The following is a 26,856-nucleotide window of genomic DNA, read 5'->3' on the forward strand; positions in this document are numbered from 1 at the left end:
GTTAAGCTATGTTATCAATAATTGTATTAATAATATACAACTTTATAGTTGCATTTTTATTTTTAAAATCACTATTTGGCCTAATTATAGCATGACACGTGTCGCCTGAAAAAGGTCTCCAAGTGGACCATCCAGGGAATGACACGTGTCAAGCAGATAGCCCATCAGGAATTGACGGCTTTTAAGGCCCAATTCCTGAGGTAGCCGCAAAACGGCGCATCCAAAGATACTAGTTCATCAAACCCTAGGACAAGGACACACATTTCTAGGACCCTATAGATAGGGAGATTCCCCCATTTAATGGGGCACGTTCCAATCATTACCTCACCCATCACTCTCGAAAACAAAGAGACACCCGATCTCAAAATCCGAAAAGATATATACTTTCCGCATCTTTTTCACTCCGACCCGTACTAACATGATCATCGGAGGCGGAACTTCGAACATCCGGAGCTTCCTGTTGTTTTTCAGGTACATGCGGCTTGACTCCAACCAGCGAGCTATAACTCTCCCGAGGGACATAAAAAAAAACCCAAAACATTTGGCGTCGTCTATGGGGAGAGTACCTCAAAGATGTTTCACAAGAACCTGTACCGCCACCAAAAACCAACTGGTTGGCCGGATCCTCATAGATACAGGGCAGCTTCTCTAATATCATCAGCTACAAGTGCTTAAAGAAGCTCAAATACAAGCCCATCAGCATGCATCCGGTCGCCCACCCCTTAGTTGGATTTCGGGACGGCGTGGTGCACCCGGTAAGTAGGATCGACCTACCCATCTGGCTAAGAGAGAAAGTGTAATACTCCATATTTTATGTATTTTTATAAAGTATTTAAGTATTTATAAAATATATTTTTAAGTGATCAAGTATTTTAATTAAACATTTTAAATAGTTAAAGTATTTTAACTATAAGGTTTTATAAAAGTAAAATATATTTTGGGTCAAACGTCTATTAATTATTGGGCCTTATTTAAAATATTGTATGTAACCTAGTCCTACATACCTTTATTGGAATAACCCATTTCATTTAAATAAGTCCAACCATTTATTTGAACCCTTGTGGTTCAAATGTTTCATAACTCAAGCTCATTTATTTATTGAGCCCAAACTTAAACCCTACTCTCTACTCTATAAACCTATTAACTATTACTAAAACAAAAGTTTGCTGAAATCATACACCCCCCTCCCTGTCCTACGTGTCACTTCCACATTAAAAAATTTCCCGCCATTTTGTTGTATGATGTCATCACCTATTATATTAAATTTTTTTTATATATATAAAAAAACTACAAGTTGCACTATAATTACGTAGATGATAAAGTTTGTTTTGGTGTTGGTTGCCGCCTATAATTACTTAGCTATATATCTATCAAAGTAGTGTATGTTGTTCTAAACTCAAGTATTATACAGTATTAGATAATTAGATAACATCCATAAACTAAAATTTGTGAGGATAAGTAGTGTAAATAATAATAAAAAAAGCAATAATTATCCTATGAATATGAAACTTTATCTAATGTACGGTGATCATGTGGAGCATTTGCTAATATATATTTTAACGTATCAACTTTTTTCAACATTGTGTGTGTCTTATGTATTTGAAGGTATCAAAATATGTGTCTTCCACATTTCAATTAGCAATTTAAATTTACTCATATTGATGTCAATTACTATGATTATTCGGTATTAACTTTTTTAATCATGCAGGATATATGAAAATGTCTGCACAACAATATGAGTTTATTGAAGACATAACTCCAATGAAGGGAAATATGACAATTAAGATACGAATTATACGCTTATGGAAGCCACCAAGCTTTGATAATCCAAATGACTATAATAGTATTGAGATGGTATTTCTTGATGAAAAGGTATTGATAATATATTCAAAATAAATACTTAAGTCAAATACAAAACAATTTTAACTCTATTTTCTAAACGTATGATTTTTATAGGGTGAAAAGATTCAAGCATCTGTTAAGAATGTGTTGGTTAGAAAGTTTGGTTGTATGCTTGTGGAAGGCCAATTGTATATCATTACAAAGTTTTGTGTTGGGCAGAATATTGGAAGCTTTAAGCCAACGCAACACCCTTACAAAATCAATTTCTTCTACTCAATAATGGTCGATCATTGTGAGGAAAACTTGCCTATATCCCTACATGCATTTAATTTTACATCATTTGATGACATATTATCAGGGAATTTGGACACTTCATTCTTAGTAGGTACGTTTCATTTCTAAACGTTACTATTTTCATTCACTCTTCAAATTTTTGTAATTGACTATAGAAGAAATTCATATAACAGATATTATTGGACAAATCGGTGCTTATGGGTCTCTTGAAGACACTACAACAACAACCAAAAAAAAAAAAAAAAAAAAAAAAACAGGGTAAAAAGCTTATGGTGGAATTAAATGATGTTAGGTTAGTATTTTTACATAAAACTACGTATAAACATATATACCTTAGTGTTCGTATTAAAAAATTGTATAATTAATATGAATTGAAGTTTTAACTTCTTTTTTTTTTTTATTATTTGTTTTTTTTTTGTCCAGGGGAGTAAAACTCATGTGTACATTTTGGATATGTATGCTATTGAAGTCTCGAACCATCTTGCGGAAAGGAACTTAGAACCCATTATTTTAATCATGCCATATGCAAAAATTAAAGAATGGAAAGGTATATTATATATAAAAAGAATAATTTTAATTTCATTTTTCGATTTGGTTATCTAACATACTTTAATTTTATACATCATAGGACAAGTTACTTTGTCAAATTCACTATTTTCCACAAGACTATTCTTTGATGAAAACATTGATGAGGTTATATCATTCAAGAACAGGTTGTCATTAATTTAAAGTTCATAATATTCATTTATTTAACTATTGATTTTAATTTTTTGCAACTCATACCAAATTATTATAGCACCTATTAATTTATCAGGTTAGTGACAAATGCTTCTGCTGTCATGCGATCGGACATGTCAACAACAAGTTCAGTTTCTATAACAGAAGAGTTTCTCCAACGACATGAACGGAAATCTATAGATGATATACGTGAGATTGACAAGGCAACTTATTGCATAACTCTAGCAACCATTAATCGCATTGAGTTAGAACATGGATGGTATTATTTAGCGTGCAAGAAATGCAATAAAAAGGTCAAAGAAGATGATGCTACTAACCAAGATGATCAAGATACTGAAACCAAATGCACTAAGTTCTTGTGCAAGAAATGTGATAAATTGATCGATGCTGATCAAGTCCTACCAAGGTAGATATAGCATAAGTTCAGATTATATAATAATTAATCCTATTGACTTCATTGTAACCCTTTTATATTTGATATTATACAGGTTTAAGGTTCAAGTTCGAGTAATTGATGAAAGTGGGAGTGCATCGTTTCTCATGTTTGATCGAGAAGTTGTGTCGATTGTGCACAAATCAGCTTACACTTTAAAGTTGTCAATGACAAAGGTAAAAGATGATAAGCATAAGATTGGATAATTATGGATAATTATGTATAATAACAATATTGTATTTATCTTCTCCTTGTTTATAACCTAGAGTTTAGCATAGTTCTTATCTTTTAGCTAGTTTGTTATTCTCTCGTGTTGTATAAATATTTGTTGTACATACCTTGCCAAACCTATGAAAAACAATTATTATCTTTCATGGTATCAAAGCAGGAAGATCCAAACACCTCCAAATTTTTTTTTTCCTCACCGTGCTCCACTTTTTCTCCATGGCTTCCACTCCATCTACAATCCCCAACGATGCTCTTCCCTCTTCTCCCCTTATTATAGTCAACCTCACTAATGTGGTCAAGCTTACCAACCTTAACTATTTATCCTGGCGCCTACAACTCGAAGCTATCCTAGTTGGACATGGCTTATTCCATTTTGTTGATGGCTCCATTACTCCTCCTTCGCCCACCGTCACATTGGATGATAAAAATACTCCTAACCCTGCCTACACCACCTGGTTCCGACAAGATAAACTACTTTTTGGAGCTTTTCTAGGCACCTTAGAAACCACCGTCTCCCCACTAGTATCACGCGCAACCACCACCAAGGAAGCTTGGGACATTCTAGCCCATACCTTTGCTCGTCACACACGTGGCCATGCCAAACTCCTAAAAACCAACCTTCGGTCTATAACCAAAGGAACCCAATCCTTTACTGAATATATGAATGCCATCCGCGTTTGTGCCGACCAACTAGCTGTTCTAGGAGACCCCTACAAACCTGACGATCTTATTGAACGTGTTTTAGAGGGCATTCAGGATCCTGCTTACCAATCCGTTATTGATGCTGCAAACAACCGGGATACTCTTGTTACCTTTGATGAGCTTCATGAAAAACTCCTTCTAAAGGAAGTTCAAATTCGTAACACACCTTCCCCCACTCCACTGCCCATCACAGCCCACGCCACTAGCACCCGCCCCACTGCTCCCTATCCACGCAAGCACAACACTACCACTCCCCCGTCACAGTCTACCCGCAAGCACAGCTCCCCTACTCCATCTCCTACTGACAAAGCCACTGGATATAAGGGTAAATGCCAGTGGTGTCACACCCTCGGCCATTCTCTTTACCGCTGCACAGCTTTTCGCCAACGCTTCCCGGATGCTAGGCCCACTCTACCACCCCAGCAGCCCACGCCTTCCCCCCAAGCCAACCTTACCGTCGCACCTAATGTCTCTGCCTCCTCACCTTGGTTGCTAGATACCGGTGCTTCTCACCACGTTACCCATGATCTCTCTACTCTCTCCTTGCATCATCCATATGATGGCTCTGAAGAAGTAATTATAGGTAACGGTTTGGGTGTTTCTATCACCCACACTGGCTCTCTTTCTCTTCCTTTATCTCCCTCTAAATCGCTGCTATTATCTAATATTCTATGTGCTCCTAATATGTCTCGCAATCTTATTTCGATTTCCAAACTTTGCTCTGATAATAACCTTCTCATTGAATTTTCTTCTGATTATTTTACCTTGAAGGATCGCCTCACGGGGGCACCACTCCTGAAAGGGCCGGCTAAGCAGGGACTCTATGAGCTACCTCCATATTTGGCCATTCTTGCACTCTCTTCCATCAAAGCTCCCGCAATAAATTGGCATCACAGATTGGGCCATCCCTCTATTTCAATTTTCAAACACATTGTGTCTGATTTCAATCTTTCAGTATCAAGCTCGTTTAATTTTAATTGTAACGCTTGCCAGTGTAATAAAAGTCACAAACTCCCGTTTGCTCAATCTACTTTAGTCTCTAATGCACCTCTTGATATTGTTTACACAGATTTATGGTCTTCTCCCTTACATTCACTTGATGGTTTTAAGTACTATGTCATTTTTGTTGATCATTACACCAAATATGTTTGGTTTTATCCTCTCAAATTCAAATTTGATACTAAACAAATTTTTATTCGCTACAAAGCTTTAGTTGAAAAATACTTCTCTAGGCCAATCAAGATTCTTTACTCCGACAATGGTGGAGAGTATGAAGCTCTTGCCTCCTTTCTCACAATTGATGGAGTATCCCACCTCACCTCACCCCCCCCACACCCCTGAACACAATGGTTTTGCAGAACGCCGGCACAGACATATTGTTGAAACCGGCCTATCTCTTCTTTCTCATGCACACCTTCCATTGTCCTACTGGTCCTATGCCTTTACTACCGCATCCTACCTTATTAATCGACTACCCACTCCAACTCTATCCATGAAATCCCCTTACCATTGTTTCTTTGGCGCACCCCCGAACTACCTCAAGTTGCGGTGTTTTGGTTGTTTATGCTATCCTTGGCTACGACCCTACTCCACCCATAAACTACAACCCAAGTCCAAACCTTGCATCTTCATTGGTTACTCCAAAACACAAAGTGCATATCACTGTTTAGACCCTAGCTCAAACCGTGTCTACACTTCTCGGCATGTACAATTTGTTGAAACCGAGTTCCCAGGCCTCACATTACAAAACACACAACCATCCAACCCAATCCCAACAGCCACGACTTGGTGCCAGCTCTCCTTGCCACTTCTTCAAGCCCCGAGTAATCCAACCCCAACAGCCACACCATCCTCTACCGCCACAACAGACCCACCACCCACTGCCTGCACCCATGACCAGCCCCCAGAAGCACCCAGCAGCCGTAACCCAGCACCCTCACGCACCACTCCAACAAACCAGCCCCCTGGCATCATCACTAGATCCCAAAACAACATATTCAAACCCAACCCAAAATATGCTCACCACACCAACATCCAACCAAAACCCTCTATACCATGCACCATTACACAAGCCCTTAAAGAACCTCAGTGGAAGCAAGCCATGGAAGAGGAACTAGCAGAACTCCACCGTCTTGGCACGGGGGTGCTCTCACCACCGAATGCTGCCACCAACATAATTAAATGCAAATGGGTTTTTCGCATCAAATACCATAAGGATGGTACTATTGAACGCTACAAAGCTAGGCTAGTAGCAAAAGGTTTTCAACAGCGTCCCGGCATTGATTACTCAGCCACCTTTAGCCCAGTTGTAAAACCTGCCACAATTCGAACCCTCTTGAGTCTTGCAGTCTCAAACGGTTGGCATCTTCGTCAATTAGACATAAATAATGCTTTCTTACAGGGCAACTTATCGGAAGAGGTCTATATGACCCAACCTCCAGGGTTCACTAACCCTACACACCCCACACATGTATGCAAGCTCCGGAAGGCTATATATGGCCTTAAACAAGCCCCTAGGGCATGGTACACCGAATTAGCAAACTACCTTATTGGGTTTGGCTTTCGGCGTTGTTTTTCGGATGCCTCATTATTTATTTATCATCACTCCACCACCCCAATATATCTTATTGTCTATGTCGATGATATCATTGCTAAATGCCCTAATACCACCTTTCTTAATGAGTTTATCAAAAGCTTTTCTAATCGCTTCTCTTTGAAGGACTTAGGTGATCTATCTTACTTTCTCGGAGTTGAAGTCATGCCAACACCTCCTGGTCTCTTTCTAAATCAACGAAGGTATATTCTGGACTTGTTAGAAAATCTCGGCATGCAAGACTCCAAACTAGCATCAACCCCCATGATTTTGACAGAACACTTAACAACTTCTTCAGGTACTCCACTAGCCGTCCCTAAAGATTATCGCATGGCAGTTGGAAGTCTACAATACCTCACTCTCACAAGACCGGATGTTGCCTTTGCTGTCAACAAGCTATCCCAATTCATGCATTGCCCAACCACTTCTCATTGGACAGCCCTCAAACGATTACTACGTTACTTGAGTGGCACCCTAGACAAAGGTTTCACAATATACCGAGAGTCTACACCAAATTTGCATGGTTTTTCGGATGCATACTGGGCTGGAAATCGTGATGATTTTACGTCAACAATGGGTACATCATTTTCCTTGGTCGAACTCCAATCACATGGTGTTCAAAGAAGCAACGCTCTCTTGCTCGATCATCCACAGAAGCTGAATATAAGTCAGTGGCTACAACAACTGATGAGCTATTATGGGTCCGAAATCTACTCCTTGAAATGGGTATCAAGCTGCCATGCACTCCTACAATATTTTGTGATAACTTAAGTGCAACATATCTCAGCGCAAATCCGGTGTTTGAATAAAAAATGAAGCACCTTGCCGTAGCCTATCACTTCATCCGAGAAAATGTTCAAAAGGGGCTACTACGGGTTGTACATGTGCCAACTGGTGATCAATTAGCGGACTTCCTAACTAAACCACTGTCTAGACCACGTCTGGATACTCTTCTAACCAAGATTGGACTCACTGACTCGCCGTCCATCTTGCGGGGGCATGATAAGCATAAGATTGGATAATTATGGATAATTATGTATAATAACAATATTGTATTTATCTTCTCCTTGTTTATAACCTAGAGTTTAGCATAGTTCTTATCTTTTAGCTAGTTTGTTATTCTCTCGTGTTGTATAAATATTTGTTGTACATACCTTGCCAAACCTATGAAAAACAATTATTATCTTTCAAAAGAGAGGAGAACTACGTACATTTTGTTTGATGCTTTATTGTCTACTGCTAATTAAATACTTAAAACCATTTCAGAATGATGATGATGGTATTCGAAAGAGCTTGATAATCTTGTGGGGAAGAGATTTTTGTTTAAGGTCGAGGTGTCAGATTATAATATAAAGCAAAATTGGCCCGTGTACACTATTACTAAGATGAGCGATAATGAAGATTTAATACAAAATTATTTAAGTAGCTCTTCTGGTTCAAACAAGGTATACAACATAATTTAAAGTGTTAAACACTCACAATGCATTTATTTATTGTCTAACAACATTACTTACAATTGTTTAACAGGATGTCAATTCAGATATTACCTCCGTTGACAACGACAAATTAAGGACAACCAATGAAGCTGAAAAGGTTTTACACTTATTCAACTACGTGGTTAAAATTGTTATTTTAAAATAAAATAATAATACTCTTTATGCTGAATATTTTTTATACGTTTTTGTAGGAAGCAATTTCATGCATGGGAGACAATGATCAACTTTCCGAGTTATCACCCACATGTTCTTCCAAAAAACATGCGTTAGAAATTGATTCAATTAGCTCACAAGAAGAAATGTCTGCTACCAAAAAGAAGAAGTTTGAAGTTAAGATAGAAAAGGATTAGGAGTAATAAAATCATTAAAACAATAGGATTAAGTTATATGGTTTTAGTTTTTATCATTATGTTGGTTTTTTAGGCTTTAAGTTTACTTTGATTTCAATTTTTCTACTACCTCCGGTCCATTTTAGTTGCAACTTTGGGGGTCATTGCGGAGGCCGAGGCAAAACTTTTAAGGGGTTGATTAGAAAAAGTAAGGGTAAGTAATTAGGGGAGTAATATGGAGGGAATATTTGTGGTCCCATTATTTGACTTTTTTGGACCACTTAAACTTTCTGATTTTTAGTGGGAATTTCCCACCAAGAGATTCTGACAGCATACACACATGTGGGAAAATTGTTTCCCACTTTGTTTCCCTCCCAAATTTTCACCCCAAATTCAAAAAATTTCCAACTTCCCCCAAAATTCGAATTTTTCATAGTCATTCAAACAAAATGCCCCTTATAAAAGGAGGGCATCCTTTCCAAAACCCCTTATCAAAAGAACAGTATTAGGGGAATTGGGGAGGGGTTGGGGGGTAGGATAGTTAAGTTAGGTTACAACATAAACAATATTTAGTTCATTCAAAATACAGGTAGCCCTATGCATTTTCCTAATTCTAGATTAGCATTTTCCTAATTCCTAAAGATGTGTTAGTAGATGCAGCTTCTTTAATTACAGGAATAGGCTCAGTTGAAGACCGACAAAAAAAAAAAAAACCAGCCGCCACTTCATCACCAAAAAGCCACCCTGAAAAATAAAAATTGGAGGGACTCATGGCAGAGTTCATAGATGAACTTATGGATGAGTACATTCAGCATCAACAAGCATTGGATGATGAATTCATAGAAGATGCACAGATTGAAGAAGAATATCCATGGTTGTATGATTCAGATGATGAACAAGATCAAGAACATGAAGCCAATGATGATGGATATGATGCAGATGATGATGTAAACAATGAAGAAGCACAACACCATGTCAGAGCAAGCAGAGAAATGAATGTAGATGAGAAAAGAGCACTTGTTGATGAGATTATGTTGCACATGGAGGGGGACTCACTGCCAAGAGGCTTCTTAGCTAATTTGGCTAGAAAACATTCAGTGCACAAATCAACAACAACAAGGTGGTTCAAGGTAATCAAACAATCTCTAGCTAAAGGTATTGTTGTTGATGTTAATACCAAAAAATTAGGCAGAACAGGACCCAAACCAAAAGTGTACACAGATGAATTTCTAACATCAGTACCACTATACAAGAGAGGGACAGAGAGAGGTTATGCTGCAGCCCTCAAAATACCAAAGACAACACTTCATAGATTGAGGCAACAAGGCAGGCTAAGAACACACACCAGCATAAATCATCCAGCTCTAACAGAGAAGCAAAAAGTGGCAAGACTGAAATGGGTCCTAAGTCACATAGATCCCATTCCAATAGAAGAGGACCCAAAATTCAGAGATATGCAACAGTGGATACATCTAGATGAAAAATGGTTCTTCATTAATCTAGAGACAAGAACTTTTTATTTGCTGCATACAGAGGAAGATCCATACAGGGCACAACAATCAAGGAGATTCAAGATAAAAGCAATGTTCATGTGAATGATTGGGAAACCCTTGTTTGATGAGAAAAAAACATGGTACATGATGGGAAATATGGTTTATTTCCTTTTGTAAAGTATGAAATGGCCAAAAAGAAAAGCAAAAACAGAGATGCAGGGACTCTAGCGACAAAGGCACTTCAAAGTGTCACAAAAGACTACATTAGGGACATGCTAATGACACATGTGATTCCAACTATCTATGAAAAGTGGCCAAAACAGCTAGCACATATTCATTCAATGGGATAATGCAAGACCTCATCAAGTTCCTAAAGATGAAGAATTTCAGGCAGCTTGTCATGCACATGGATTCAACATCCAATTCATTTTCCAACCAGCTCAATCACCAAAAACAAATGTTTTAGATTTAGGTTTGTTTAGTGTCATTCAATCACTACAATACCAATCATTCCCAAGGAATCTAGATGAGCTCATAAAGGAAGTTGCTAGAGCTTTTGAAGAGTATGATCCAGTGTTGAACAAGTACACATGGATCACACTCCAATCATGCTTGATTAAGATATTAGAGAAGCAAGATGGGTATAACTTCTCTCCCCCTCACATGAAGAAGAGAAGTTTGGACAGTCAAGGTCTACTACCACAGTTACTAGAAGTTGACAGGAATCTCATTGGTCAAGTTGTTCATTATTTAGATTCAGTGACAGTAATTGGTGATGATTAAGGACACATGGAAGTGGATGCAGACTGAAGCAAATGAGGAGAACAATGCAAATGGAATAGGGACTTAACACATGACTGCCACACATAACCTTTTAATATTCTAACAACTTTTTTGAGTGAGTTTATGTCTAGGTTATGTGTCCTTTTGGTAAATACAAGTTACACAATTATTAGGCAGTCATGTATTCAGTGTTAATCTTTTGTTTAGTGAAACATGTAATCAACCCACACTATGAAATGTTTTGTAACTAATATTTCCATCAGATTGGTTGTTTTTTCAATCAAAGCTTTAGTGAGTGTTGATACCTCAACAAAACCTCATACAGAGATTACAGGAGCATCCACACCACCCAAGTAGCTATTAGGTGAGTCCCATCATCATTTGGAAAATAAACAAGGTATGCATTTACAGTTTGGGGGACTCAATGCATTTTAGGGACTCAAATGCTAAGGAAGGCCATCTAGTACATGCATTATGATCAACCAGGGGACTCAGAAGGGTTGTGTTAAGCATTAAACATTTCACATGGTTCAACTAACACAAGTACAACCAATAGCAACCTAATGCATAACCCTAGGACAACCATAGAACCACATTAGCCACAAGACAAAGCACAACCTTAGCAGCACATCAGCCAAAGGACTGAGCATAAGCCTACCACCACACAACACAGACCACAACCAACACAAAACAGAGCACAACCATACCAGCACACAAGACATAGCAGAATCAAGACAACATAGAGCACAACCAAACCGGCACACAAGATAGAGCATAACCAAGACAACACACAGCCCAACCCTATCAGCTTTAAAGATACAGCAAAGCCAACACAGGCCACCAACAACTCACAACCAACATATTCCATAGAATATTATACAGTGCATAACCCAAGTAACCAAAAAGCAAGTTATAAATACAGAAAATACACAACAAAATACAACAATAATTTGTAGAACATGTAGCACACAGAAAACAAGATCCAAGATAAAAGCAAGACAATCACCATCATAATAAACCAAACATAATCGAAATGAAATCCAAAAGAAACTAGGGTTTATAGAGTATACGCTGAGCATTCAGTTAGGAGGAGGGTTGAACTGAGGGTAGTAGATCTGCAAGTACGCCTCAATCACCTCTTCCCTCGACATCCCTCTAGGTGGACCAGATTTGATCCTCTTAGCTCCGTTAGAAGGCCCTTCATCGGCGATGTTTGGGGGTTTTCTGTGTGTCCTTCAGGAGAGTTACAATTTCCTAGCAGACTTCCTTCTTACGCCTGTACCTGCACCTAGCAGACTTCCTTCTTACGCCTGTACCTGCACAAGTAACGGAGACTCCGGATGGGGGGTGGGAGTTCCGCCTCCGAAGATTAAGTTAGTATCTTTTCGAAGTGGAATAAGAACAGTAAAAAGCTTCTCGGTTCGAGAGCGTTTCGGTAGGTTTGGGCTTTGTTTGGTTTTTTTGTGGTTGCAATTAATGTATGTCATAAATGAGGTCTACCCTTACTATTTATAGTAAGGGAGAACTGTACCTCAATTAGGGTATAAGGGACACGTGTCTGCAAAGGAATTGGGCTTTTGCAGACCGCTGAAAGATAGACACGTGTCAAGCCTTTATTGGGCCACGTGTCTTAGGGTATTTTCACCCTAAACATCTGCCCCTCACAGGTGAGATGTGGCAAGCTCACGTGTCATCTGTGACAGACGTAGGGTGCATGGGGTAAGTGACGGTTCGTCTGCTTCCCCCCTCTTCTTCTTCTTTTTTTTTTTTTTTTTTTTTGAATTTCAAATTTTCGTGCAGAAGGTGACTGTTCGCCTTCTGCCTCTTTCTATAAGTAGGGTGGCTACCTCTTTCCTCCGCACTTTTTATTTTCAAAAATTTCCTGAGAAGCTCTGATACCGGCTGCTTCTTTCAAGACTTTCGAGCATCCGGTTTTCGCAAGTACTTGACATCTGCCTTCCGACTGAGTACGGATTTAGCAAAGTACCGTCTGCATTCTCCCTCTGCCCCTAGATTAAGGACCTCACTCGGCATTTTGCCGCCTGGGTATATTTTGTCCAAAAATTTCTGAATTACCCCTACCTCATCCGGGATTTCCCGTGTGGTTTTTAAAATATTTCCCTAGTTGTAATATGCCCTCATCCGTCATTTTGCCGCATGGGGCTGGCTTGGGGCAAGTCCAAAAATCCCCCTCATCCGGCGTTTTGCCATCTGGGATGTTTAATATACACCCATCCGGCATTGTGCCGCATGGGACCCCTTTGAGCCAACTTTGTTTTTATTCAGACTAGTCACAAGTAACCCCATCCGGCCTTTAGCCGTATGGGGGTGGTTTGATCAACCTTTGCTTTCAAACATCTTTCAAATTGCCCCCATCCGGCATTTAACCGTATGGGGGTAGTTTGAGCAGCCTTGGCTTTTTCTCAAACATCATTCAAATTGCCCCCATCCGGCATTTAACCGTATGGGGGTAGTTTGAGCAGCCTTGGCTTTTTCTCAAACATCATTCAAATTGCCCCCATCCGGCATTTAACCGTATGGGGGTAGTTTGAGCAGCCTTGGCTTTTTCTCAAACATCATTCAAATTGCCCCCATCCGGCATTTAACCGTATGGGGGTAGTTTGAGCAGCCTTGGCTTTTTCTCAAACATCATTCAAATTGCCCCCATCCGGCATTTAACCGTATGGGGGTAGTTTGAGCAGCCTTGGCTTTTTCTCAAACATCATTCAAATTGCCCCCATCCGGCATTTAACCGTATGGGGGTCGTTTGAGCAGCCCTGGCTCACACTTTGTTTCAAATTGCCCCCATCCGGCTTTTAACCGTATGGGGGTCGTTTGAGCAGCCTTGGCTTTTTCTCAAACGTTGTTTAAATTGCCCCCATCCGGCGTCTAACCGTATGGGGGTTGTTTGAGCAGCCTTTAGCTTTTTCTCAAACATACAAATAGCCCCCATCCGGCGTCTAACCGTATGGGGGTTGTTTGAGCAGCCTTGGCTTTTTCTCAAACGTTGTTTAAATTGCCCCCATCCGGCGTCTAACCGTATGGGGGTTGTTTGAGCAGCCTTTGGCTTTTTCTCAAACATACAAATAGCCCCCATCCGGCGTCTAACCGTATCGGGGTTGTTTGAGCAGCCTTTGGCTTTTTCTCAAACATACAAATAGCCCCCATCCGGCTTTTAACCGTATGGGGGTCGTTTGAGCAGCCTTGGCTTTTTCTCAAACGTTGTTTAAATTGCCCCCATCCAGCGTCTAACCGTATGGGGGTTGTTTGAGCAGCCTTTGGCTTTTTCTCAAACATACAAATAGCCCCCATCCGGCTTTTAACCGTATGGGGGTCGTTTGAGCAGCCTTGGGCTTTTTCTCAAACATACAAATAGCCCCCATCCGGCTTTTAACCGTATGGGGGTCGTTTGAACAATTTCCAGCCCATCTCTGCTATCCCTCATCCGGGACTCCACCGCTTGGGGGGCTTTTAAATGAGCTACAAATGGCCGGCTAAGGGAGATCCGACAAACATGACCATGTCTTCAAGAGACGTGGTCACCCTTACTGCAACCCTTCCTGCCTTTCTTTTTAAAAGGAAACCAGTTGGGAAGGACTGGGAAATAAGAGTCCCGCCTGTTAATGCAGCCGTCGTATGGACGGACGACTTGGACCATGCCGATGATTTTTTCGGCTGTTATGAGGCGGCATTCAAAGCAGGCCTCCGGTTCCCCCTTCACCCCTGCATCAAGGACATATTGCTGGGGTATGACTTGGGCGTATGGTAATTGACTCCTAACTCTTGGGTCAATATTTTGGGGTACATTGCCGCATGTGAGCTGCAGGAGGTGAACCCTAGTTGGGAGGCTTTTGCACACATGCATTACCTCAGCCGGGCTCCGGGTGGGTGGAATGCCTGGTACACCCTTACCACCAACCAAGAATACATGATGACTTTGGAGAAGCCATCAAAGTGGACCAACTGGAAGAGCAAATTTTATGTCGTCTCTTCTCCTTCCACTTCCCTAAATCACCGGCTGCGGCGGTATAATAAGCACCCGGCATTGCTGGGCAAAAAATGCGCGCTCCCGAAAGTGCCGTCTGAGGCCTGGGACCAAATAATGGAGACGGGTCTCTTCCTCAAAACGACCCATCTGATGGAGGACGGTAGTGAAATCATCATCCCAAAGTTCTGGGTACCCCTCCCGGAATGGTTCAGGGACGAGTCCTTCTTGTCCCTTTGCAATCTAAGTTCAATGTTTAAAAAGAGTAGGTTCATTAACCCATCCGGTATTCTGACGCCTGATTATGCGTACACGCTCTAACTCGAATTTCCCTTTTTTGCAGGTAAAGCTAAAAGAATGGTGCCTCCTGAAAAGACACCTGCCTTCTCAGCTATTGAGCTGAGAAAGAAGCAAATCGAAGAGAAGAAGGCGGCACTGGCCGCCAAGAATGGAGTAAAACCTCTTCCATTTCTTACCGGATGACATATGATCTGCCTTTGTTTCTAACTGATTGCTTTGTTTTGACTATTTTCAGGGTGGAACCCAAGGCATGCCAAAATCACTAGCAAGCATGCACAAAAGACCGGCTGGTGAGATACCCCAGCCGGCTTCAAAAGCTCCAAGGCTGCCGGGTCCACCTTTGGCAGCTAGTCCCGCAAAGAGGACGTCTGACCCTGCCAGGCCAACCACTGCAGGGAAGAGCCTGCAGCTAACGCCGAGTGCCTCGGCGGGCCAGACCTGGATGGGATCTGGCTCAGATGCGGCTGGGGGGGATGGCACCCCACAGCCTGTACAAGGTAAAACCTCTGCCTTTGACCCCCCCTGGCCGCTTGGGCATATGAGAGTCAAAACTCAAGCAAGCCAGTCTGGGGGCTCCTCTGGCAGCCGCATGAATATAGGCGGCGCCTATGCCCAGTATCTGACAGATAACCCTTCCTTTGCAGATGACTCTACCAGCCGGCCCGACTACAACCAATACGCCAAGAGAATGGTCAAGACTCTGACCCGTTCTGAAAAGGAGGCGGTGCCGGCTGTACACCAGGTTAACCTGGATCGCATCAACTCTCTTCTTGCTGAGGTAAATAACCCGAATGCCCTATGCTTGTCTCAAGCTCTGCTTTCGCCGGATGAGTAGTAATTATCATCATTAGTTCTAACTCCTTTTCCGGTTGGTACCATAGGTGATGCTGAGAGTGGACGGGCTCCGAGTCCCCTTGCGTAAAAAGCAAGAGGAGGTAAGAGACGCTCAGAAGCGTGCCCTTGACCTAATTGACGTTAGTCAATTTCACAGTATTAAATATGATTTGGCAACTAAAGAGAGAGAGTTGCAACAGGAGGAATTACTGAAAGAGGCTGTGCTGGCTGGGGATGAGGCCAAGAAGAAAGTTGATGAACTTGAGCTCAAGGTCAAGGACCTCCAGGCTGATCTCAGAGCTCTGGAAGGAGCTGACAAGGAAAATGCCAACCTCCGCCAGAAGAACAGCGAGCTGACTGTCCAACTCACTAATATTCAGGCGGCCCACAAAAAGGAGCTGAACGAGGAACTCAGCCGCCTGATTACAGAGAATGAAGCCGACTGCGAGGAGCGCATGAAGCTGGCTTGGGACCTCATCCATCCGGACTCTGACTTTGACTATTTCAACCTCCGTTACTTGTATGCTTCTGAAGTTTATGAAGCTCGAGTACTCGGCACTCCTGCCCCTCCTCCTTTCGACGAGTGGGCTGAGAAGGGGTTAGGGTCAGAGCCGGATGGGGTGCCAATGGGAAACCAGCCGAAGCAGCTGCAAGAGCAGACGGCTGAGACTCAGGTTGGGCAAGCTCAAGGGTTGGAGCAGCCTCAGCAACAAGAGCAACAGCAAGATTGATATTTTTTTTTACCGGCCTGCGTGCCGTGTATTTTCGATGTATCTTTCCCGGACAGGGGTCCGGCTAACATTTCAATTAATCTATTAACCGACATAGTCGGTTTTTCTATCTATTATTTGCAATTTTTTTTTATATGCATTTTTACAAGTATTTCAGTCGTTCTATATATGCCGGATGAAGAAGAGATACCACAATATGACCCTGAAATGGCTACCTGTTTACCCCAACAGTAGACAGGCAGTCGTTTCATGGAAGCCGGATGGGGGGTCAGTGACTGACCTAACCTTGCCCCGTCTGGTAGAATTATATATAGGATGGGATGTAAAACCGTTTAGGTGGTTACGGTGGCCCATTAGGAATTTCATTTTTCCGGATGGACCTCTTTTGGGTCCTTGCCGGATGAATGCTAGATGCAAAGGATCATCTCTAACGGCTGCAAAATTGTTTGACAAATGCCGTTGAGTTATTGGATCGCTAGAACAATGTTCCACCCAGAAGGGAGCTGTTCTCTCCAGTGATTCACCCGGATGGACCTCTTTTGGGTCCTTGCCGGATGAATCCCAGATGCAAAGGATCATTTCTAACGGCTGCAAATCGTTTTAGACAAACGCCGTTTGAGTTATGGGATCGCTAGAACAATGTTCCACCCAGAAGGGAGCTGTTCTCTTCAGTGATTCACCCGGATGGGTGTCACCGGATGACTGCTCTTTTTGGAGCAGTGGTTTTAACAAGTGTTCTTCCGTCTGTGTTCTTGCACTAGACAGGTGCAAATACAATTGTATGAATGGAAATTATATGTTTTCACATTTCAATCCTTAGAAGTAGTACTTTTTCAAGTTATCTACATTCCAGGTACGAGGCAGCCGCATTTCGTCTGGGGTTTCCAGGCGGTATTTGCCGTTTCTAACTTCTTCAAAAATCCGGTAGGGTCCCTCCCAGTTTGGGGTCAGTTTCCCTTGTTCGTATGCCCTACCGGTTGCTTCAAGCTTCCGTAATACAAAATCTCCAACTTTGAGGGGGCGTTTAAGCACCTTTTTGTTGTAGGCCCTCGTCATTCGAAGGCGGTAGATTTCATGACGCAAGGCGGCGTTGCCCCTTCTTTCTGGAAGAGTATCCAGAGACAGGCGCATGGCTTCTCAATTTGCCTCTTCATCATACAACATGATTCGAAGTGTTGGCTCATATAATTCAATGGGAAGCACCGCCTCTGTGCCATATGCCATAAGGAATGGAGTTTCACCGGTTGACCCCTTCTCAGTAGTTCTGATGGACCAAAGAACGTGAGTTAACTCTTCTGCCCAAAGCCCGCCTGCCTTCTCGATCTTTTTCTTTATGCCGCCTGAGATGAGCTTGTTGAAAGCTTCAACTTGACCGTTTGCTTGCGGACGGCCAACGGATGCAAAGTAGTGGGAAATCCCTTGATCTTGCAACCAAGTCTTCAGGACAGGCGTGTCGAACAGTCACCTTCTGCACGAAAATTTGAAATTTTTGAAAATAAAAAGTGCGGAGGAAAGAGGTAGCCACCCTACTTATAGAAAGAGGCAGAAGGCGAACAGTCACCTTCTGCACGAAAATTTGAAATTCAAAAAAAAAAAAAAAAAGAAGAAGAAGAGGGGGGAAGCAGACGAACCGTCACTTACCCCATGCACCCTACGTCTGTCACAGATGACACGTGAGCTTGCCACATCTCACCTGTGAGGGGCAGATGTTTAGGGTGAAAATACCCTAAGACACGTGGCCCAATAAAGGCTTGACACGTGTCTATCTTTCAGCGGTCTGCAAAAGCCCAATTCCTTTGCAGACACGTGTCCCTTATACCCTAATTGAGGTACAGTTCTCCCTTACTATAAATAGTAAGGGTAGACCTCATTTATGACATACATTAATTGCAACCACAAAAAAACCAAACAAAGCCCAAACCTACCGAAACGCTCTCGAAACGAGAAGCTTTTTACTGTTCTTATTCCACTTCGAAAAGATACTAACTTAATCTTCGGAGGCGGAACTCCCACCCCCCATCCGGAGTCTCCGTTACTTGTGCAGGTACAGGCGTAAGAAGGAAGTCTGCTAGGTGCAGGTACAGGCGTAAGAAGGAAGTCTGCTAGGAAATTGTAACTCTCCCGAAGGACACACAGAAAACCCCCAAACAGGCGTCGTGGGACTCAGGTGGCTTAGCCGCCTCAGAAACCTCCAGATCTACTAGGTTTGACTCCCTAGTAGCAGATCCAGCAGCAAATACCTCACCCTCAACATCTACAGCAGCAGTAACAGGATGAACCTCAGCAATTGGAACCACCTCAAGTGGTGGTTCAACAGTGGCCATAGCCACAAGGACCACTTCCCGAGGCTTCTCCTCCTCATCGCTCAACTTAGCAAGTTTTGCACCACGGATCTTCCTCCTCGCAATCACTGAAGCACGTCGAATGGGTTTCATGTTTCCCGTTCCTCGTTACGGCTTATAGGTAACACGCCCAGATCGGCGCTTAGATGCATTTGATTCAAGGGTCTCATGGCAAAGAAGATCGAGTTCTTAGTCCTTTGAACTAGACATAGTGGGACTCAAGAAGTAGAAGAACAAAACAGAAGAAGGAAGGAGAAAACCCAGATCGCAACAACAGTGACAGAGTTAGAGAGAGAGAGAGAGGAGATCCAAAACGGCGAAGAGTGAGAAAAAAATGAACTAGAGTTTTGGGGGGGGGGTAATATAATATGGAGAAATCTCCAGAATAAATGCAACCAACCATATTCATCTGATGAATTGAATGTTGTAGCATTCAATTGAGTTGGTTGGGATGATGTAGAATTTAAAGAGTTGGGGTTTTTTTTTTTGGTGGGAATGATTAATCTAATTGTTGAGTTAGGTAGTGTAATTATATTAGGTTAGTAGTATAATAACATAGGTTATAAAAATAAGTAAGGGTAAGATTGTAATTTTACCTAAAAAAAACTTACTAAATAAGGAAAAAAATGGGAAAGTTGCAAGTAATGTGGACCAGCCCAAAAAGGAAATAGTTGCAACTAATTTGGACTGGAGGTAGTATATAACTTTGAAATTTTCTACATTATTAATTATAATTATTTAGTTTTGTTGCTATGTTAAATTAAACCAAAATTATTTCCATTATTATTATTATTATTATTATTATTATTATTATTATTATTATTATTATTATTATTATTATTATTATTATGCTTACTAATTATGTATGTGCTGCAATCAATTGCCAAAATCAATACGAGTAACAATAAATGAATCATATGTTTACACTTTAAACTACGAGTAGATAATAATGCATACTACTATATATTATTGGTCTATAAATACATAAACTATCAAAGTGCATAAGATAACCAATATCCATTTTAAAATAAGCTTTAACCTATAAATACGTAAACTATCAAACTGAAACGTGATTTACATTTTTTTTATGAAATCCGAAATTGATTGACTTTTAGCCTAAACTAGATTAGACCTGTACAAGGTACAGATTTAAAAAAATTATTAGAGTGAAAATATATTGTTTCTTTTATTTATTTTTCCGTACATTTTCATAAATTAGGTCATAAAAACATATCTTTCATCATATATTATAAATTATACTATATGCATACTTATAAATTATTTCAATTTTGTATAACAAACATCCATTTTAGTTATACGTGACTTCCTTAAAAATTGTATTCAATTCACATTGTAATTATAAGTGTAAACAAAAAAGTAAAAAAAAAACATTAATGTCAGAAATTCCCTCCTATTTAATTGTGATGATAGATATGAATAAAAGAGGAAATACAGTATTAACCAAAGTAATTGACTATCCAAGATTCCCTCCTATTTAATAGATGCACATATAACAATAATAATGAAAGTCAATCATTCCAATTGGTTCTCCTACTTTATAGGTGTAAATTAAAAAAAAAGGAACGATATATACTATAATAATACGCTTATTCAAAGAATGATAGAGTACGAATATTTTCATATCATAAATAATACTCCGTAATCCATTACAAAAAATAATACTCCGTAATCATCTACAAAAATTACACGAACATGTGTTATTTATTTATTTATTTAATTTATTTAATTCAATTTAATAAACTATAAAACAGACTTACAAAAACATTAATAGGAGGGAATCTTACTATTTAAGAGAAATTTATATATAAATTAAATTTTGAATATTGTGAGATTTATACGAAGTAGTATAACTTATTTAAAAACAAGTTCCAATTATTATACCAATAACACATTATTCCATATTTTTCATAACTCTGTCTTGCAATGGATGGAGAAAAGAAAAGACAGTCAAGGATGAACAGAAAGATGATTATGAATCGAAAGAAACATAAGACATATAACACTTTACAAGGTAATGCATGCATCTAATTTTCATTGTCATTTAGATCACATATACTAATTAATTGTGGCACCTTTAATTTTCCTTTTTTTTTTAATATGCGATCTATTGCAGAAAACAATCCAACTCCATGCCAACATTCTAATGAAGAATCATCGACGCAATCTATGAATTATTCTCGAGGGACAACCATATTCAGAATCCCTTTGAACAACGTATCAAATAGTATGTCATTTTGGTTTCCAAAATTAAATTCTATAGTTAGTTTTGTCCTTTAGAATCTTTATATTCTTTTTAACAAAACCTTTTTTAAAAAAAACATATATTATATGACTAACCAAATGTAAAATGATAGGTTTTGGTATAAATCTGTCACATGGATGCCTTTCAACAAGTGAGCGTTACAATATAAACCATGGTGCTGTAATACCTGTCAAGTCTGGGAAACATATATTTCAAAGTACAAATAATATCAAGCAATCTTCAAGAAATGTATCAGACTTAATTGCAGATTCAACCCAACATTATGACTCTACGACGTACACACAACTAGGTAAATTGCTAAAAGATTGAATACACTAATTAACCTTGCATTAATATGTCTTTCATACCTATTGAACTACTCTTCAAAGAATTGATAAAGTGAGTAACGGATTAGGTGGTTTGACACATACCCAAAATGTGGATGAACGCGAGGTTTTTAGCCAGAGAACACCAATACAAGAAATTTGAAACAGTATGTATCTTTTCATTTATCTTTGTTTACATTCTATATTGTTTTATATCTTACTAGCATTTGACATTAAAGTTGCATATCTTGCTTATATCAGTACCCATCACACCTTTATCAAGATACTCATGCTCTGATCAATCACTTAGCCTGAGAAATAAACATGTCAACATTCGTCAGAGGATCACATTGCAATCATCAATAAACAATAAGAACAACAGATGTGTTGATACAGTTTCCGAAGATGAGGGTAATTCAACTCGTGCAGGTATTGCATTTCTAACAATTCAATAGCATTTTTATAGAAAATTTTATGAATTTTTAAAGAGAATTCTATACCATGGAGCATTCTTTTATTAATCTATATTTTGTTGCTAAAAAGTAATTAATTTTTTTAGGCGGATATTGGGATATTGGAGATCCAACATGGACATGTAAATCTTGCGGTGCAATGATGTGGTATGAAGAGAGAATTCGAAGCAAGAGTAAAGAATCACAACCTTCATTTTCATTGTGTTGTATGCATGGAAAAGTGCAACTCCCTTTACTACAACATCGTCCTTCTACACTTGGGAAACTTCTTGATAATAAGGATGCTAAAAGCAAATATTTTATAAGAAATATCCGCAAGTTTAACATGATGTTTTCTTTTACATCTATGGGAGGAAAAGTTGACTATTCTATTAACCAAGGACGAAGCCCGCCTATATTTAGGCTTCATGGATAAAACTACCACAGGATTGGAAGTTTGTTGCCAAACCCAGGGTTATCTCCAAAGTTCTTGCAGCTTTATATACATGATACTGAAAATGAAGTCTCAAATAGAATGTCATCAGTGAGGTAATAAATTTAATCTTCAATAATTAAACTATATTTTAAACAATAATCATTAATATTTTTATGTTTCAGCAAGTTTAAGATTGATTTTATATATTATGCATGTGTAATAATTCAGTTTTGAGAGACGTTCGGGGAATAATTCAGATGTATATGATATCAACATTACAATGAGTTAAAGAGGATGCTTGATGAGCAAAATCCTCTAGATAAAGCATTTCGGATGGCAAAAGATCAATTCGAGTCTAATGAAAGTGACGATGTCAAGCTAAGGCTCATTGGAAGAAGAGATGTTGATGGAAGGGAATACAATTTACCTACTGCGTCTGAAGTAGCGACTCTTATTGTAGGCGACATAGACAACTCTTTTGATAAAAGAGACATCATTATAGAGACACAGAGCGGATCATTGCAATGTATAAGTGAACTCCATCCTTCGTATCTTCCTCTTCAATATCCATTGTTATTCCCGTATGGAGAAGATGGGTATAGAGTTGATATTCCTCTAGGAAACACCAATAACACTTCTTCCGGAAAAAGGAAAAGGATAAGCATGAGAGAGTTCTTTGCTTACAGAATTCAAGATAGAGCTAATGAAGCTGGATCGATTCTTTTTTCCAGAAAGTTGTTTCAACAATTTTTGGTAGATGCATACACAATGATTGAAGCAGAGAGGTTGTCATACATTCGAACCAGTCCGAAAAAATTAAGATCCGAAACATATAATAATTTAGGTGAAGCTGCACGTAGAGGAAACAATAGTCTTATTTTCATGGGAAAGCGTACAGTGCAACCATCTTAATTCACAGGTAGTGAGAGATATATGATGCAAAATTATCTAGATGCTATGGCATTGTGCAAGGCATACGGATACCTGATTTATTCATTAAATTCACTTGCAATCCCAAGTGGCCAGAAACACAAGATTTATGACACAACTGATATGTCCAATTTATATAATGTTTTAACCCCGTCCCATGGTCATAATTAGTGGTGTTTTTGGCTCTTTAAAGCCACTTTTATTACTAATTTGTGTTTTCTAGTGTTTTTGTAGTTTTGCTTGAGATTTGTAGGAAATTGCACACTTGGAGCGTTTTCAGGGTTTTTCACGAAGCAACTATGAGCATTAGGAGGACACGACTGTTTTTGAAGCCCAGGACCGATGAGAGCCGGTGATTAAGGGCTCAGTATGTGATACCGGGGCATATGGATCGAATATTCAAGACCCGAAGAGGAAATCCGGATTAGGCCGAAGAATTGAGCCCAATCGAAATCCAAGCCTCGAAGAAGAAGCCGGGCCCGATCGGGCAAGCATACGCCCGATCGGGCGGGCACGCACAAAGCAGCACCAAGAAGAAAGGTGCGCCCGATCGGGTGAGCTTAGGCTCAATCGGGCGCGGCGCACCATCAAGGACGTAGAAAAAAGGTGGGCCCGATCGGGTGGCCCTTCGCCCGATCGGGCGCGTGTTTTTTTTAGAGACTTGATTAGTTTTCGTTTAGGTTTTGTTTTAGGGAGGTTTAAGTACGATTTTTGTACGTAATTTTTTATTACCTTCTTTTTTAGATTTTCTCTCTCTACTTAGAATATTTTCTCTCTCTTAAACTCTCTCAACATTGTTCGTAATTCTATTCCTTAATCCAGATTTCTTTCGGTAACAATTTCTTCTCTTTTAATTTCAGTTATTTTAATTAATCCTTCCATTATGTCTTGCTTTATTGATTTGATTAGTTTAGATTTAATTATGGCTGAGTAGTTTTATCTCTAGGGTTTATGGGGATCTAATAAATAATATGAAGGGGTAAATTTGTGATTGTTGATTATCAATGCTTGATTAATTTCCTATTGATTGATTTAATGCTATGCAATTAGGTTTGGCCAGATTTAATTGTATGAGTTTAGCAACATTAATTTGAGATTCGACAGATGAGAATTGATGTTTAGGCTTAGTTTCAATAGGCAGACTAATTTATAAATGGTTAAGTCGAGATTCGACAAATGAGATTTAATACCGGAAAATTAACTTTGTGATTATAATACGTAGCGAAAGCCCTTTATAATCTGATTAATTGATGCTTGATGATTGCTTATTATGATTTGCCCTGAAATATTGTTTATTAGTGAACCTATGCCCTAGGTTTCCCTTTATTGATTTAAACCCTTTTTATTCCTTTCCTACTCTTACTTTTAGTATATAATTACATTTTTACAACAAACTGTTACTTAATAATTTAGGTTGCATTTAATTAATTAGGAATAAATTGACTTGTTTCCCTGTGGTTCGACCCTTCTTCCCTATCTACATAGTTAGTGGATTTAGGTTTATTTTTTATTAGGTGAATACGACTTGAGCTTGTCAACAACGAGGGCTTCAACCCGAAGATAGACCTGACATCCTTTGTTGAGTATTCAAAATAAAAATAGATCAGCTCATTAAAGACTTGAAAGAACAACAACTTTTCGGCCGTGTCCAAACAGATTTGTCTATAATGCTTATTTAAGACTTATGAATATTTTAAAGTTTGATTTGATCTTTTAATAATATTCTATAGCATGAAATTATGGATATTGATTTATATTTACGGAAATATATATTTCTTCTCAACAAGGTCACATTATACGGTTCAAATTTCAATACTAATTCTATATTATTCACTGTTAATGCAAAAATTCTCCCTAATTAAACACCATATATATTAACTGAAAAATTACAATTTCACCATATAATAACAAACTTACTTTTTTAAAAAAAAAAAAAACAAAATTATTATTACTATATTACTCTACGACTGAATATGTTAAATTAATGCAACCATTTTTTATTTTCAGTTGTTTATACTGTGGAGTTTCAAAAGCGTGGGCTCCCTCATGCTCATATATTGTTGTTTATGCATCGTGATGACAAATTTCCATCTCCCCAAGACATTGATAGGATTATTTCAGCTGAGATCCCTAACAAAGAAGAGTCTCCTAAATTGTATGAAGTTGTGAGATCTCTCATGATACATGGTCCATGTGGCTCTTTAAATATGCACTCACCATGCATGAAGAAAAAAAGGTGCTCAAAACACTATCCCAAAAGATATCAAGAGAATACCACAGTTGAAGAAAATGGTTATCCTATATATAGAAGACGGGATAACGGAAACACGGTGGAGAAAGATGGAGTACAATTAGATAACAGGTTTGTGGTTCCTTACAATCCAAAGCTTTTGTTGAAGTACCAAGCTCATATCAATGTTGAATGGTGCAATCAATCTCGGTCAATTAAGTATTTATTTAAATACATTAATTAGGGTCATGATCGTGTCACTGCATCTGTTTCTCAATGTCCTACTGGTGGAAATGACAAAAATAATGATGTTGTTGATAAAATCAAAATGTATTATGATTGTAGTTATAATAATGATGTTGATGAAATCAATTAAGTATTTTTAAGGAAGGATACTCGTTCGATGCGTAATCCAAATATATATATTAATAAATTAAAGTAGAGTCATGAGTGAAAGGTAAGTTGACTTGCGTTGAATGGCGAGCATGTTTTATTTATTTATTTATTTATATATTTATTTATTGTGTATTGCTAGGATATTCATGTTAGTGTGATTATTCCTATTGGTGCATATGTACTCAGCTTTTGTTATTCGTACTTTTGTGTTTGTGTTTGGATTTTCTTTGTATTGGCCCTATTATGACCCATTTTATAAGGTGAGTAGTGAGGTTGAAATAAAGAGAATTACAGGTTGAAGGAGCATATCAAGCATGATGGGATTGAGCTAATAGAGTTATATGTTTCTTTGTTTATTATTTATTGTATTAGATTATTTATGTAATTGTGACACTAACCTTAATTATTGTTTTAATATTTTAGTTTGGTTTTTAAGGGCCTTTAAAGGTTCCAAGGTAGTGTTTTAATGTAAGTTGGTTTTAAAGTTAAGTTTGGTTTTATTAATCTCTATTTTATTTGAGTTTTTAAAAGTTAGTCTTCCGTTGTGTGATTTTGAAAATAGCCTTAGCCGTTATCATGGTGGCGGTGATACCTTGGATATATCCTAAAAATGAGTTTTATTTAGAGTTAGAAGGTAATTTTAAAGAAAGGGAATTTTCGGGGTATTACAAAGTGGTATCTAGGAGCTTTGGTTGGATTT

General features: G+C 39.0%; 1 pseudogene; it reads left to right on the top strand.

Moving 5' to 3' along the window:
• The first annotated feature begins 1,678 nt into the window (after positions 1–1,678).
• Positions 1,679–26,136, top strand: LOC110683427 (annotated as a pseudogene).
• The last annotated feature ends 720 nt before the right edge of the window (positions 26,137–26,856 follow it).

Source organism: Chenopodium quinoa, unplaced genomic scaffold (assembly GCF_001683475.1).
Source record: "Chenopodium quinoa cultivar QQ74 unplaced genomic scaffold, ASM168347v1, whole genome shotgun sequence".
Lineage (NCBI taxonomy): Eukaryota > Viridiplantae > Streptophyta > Magnoliopsida > Caryophyllales > Amaranthaceae > Chenopodium > Chenopodium quinoa.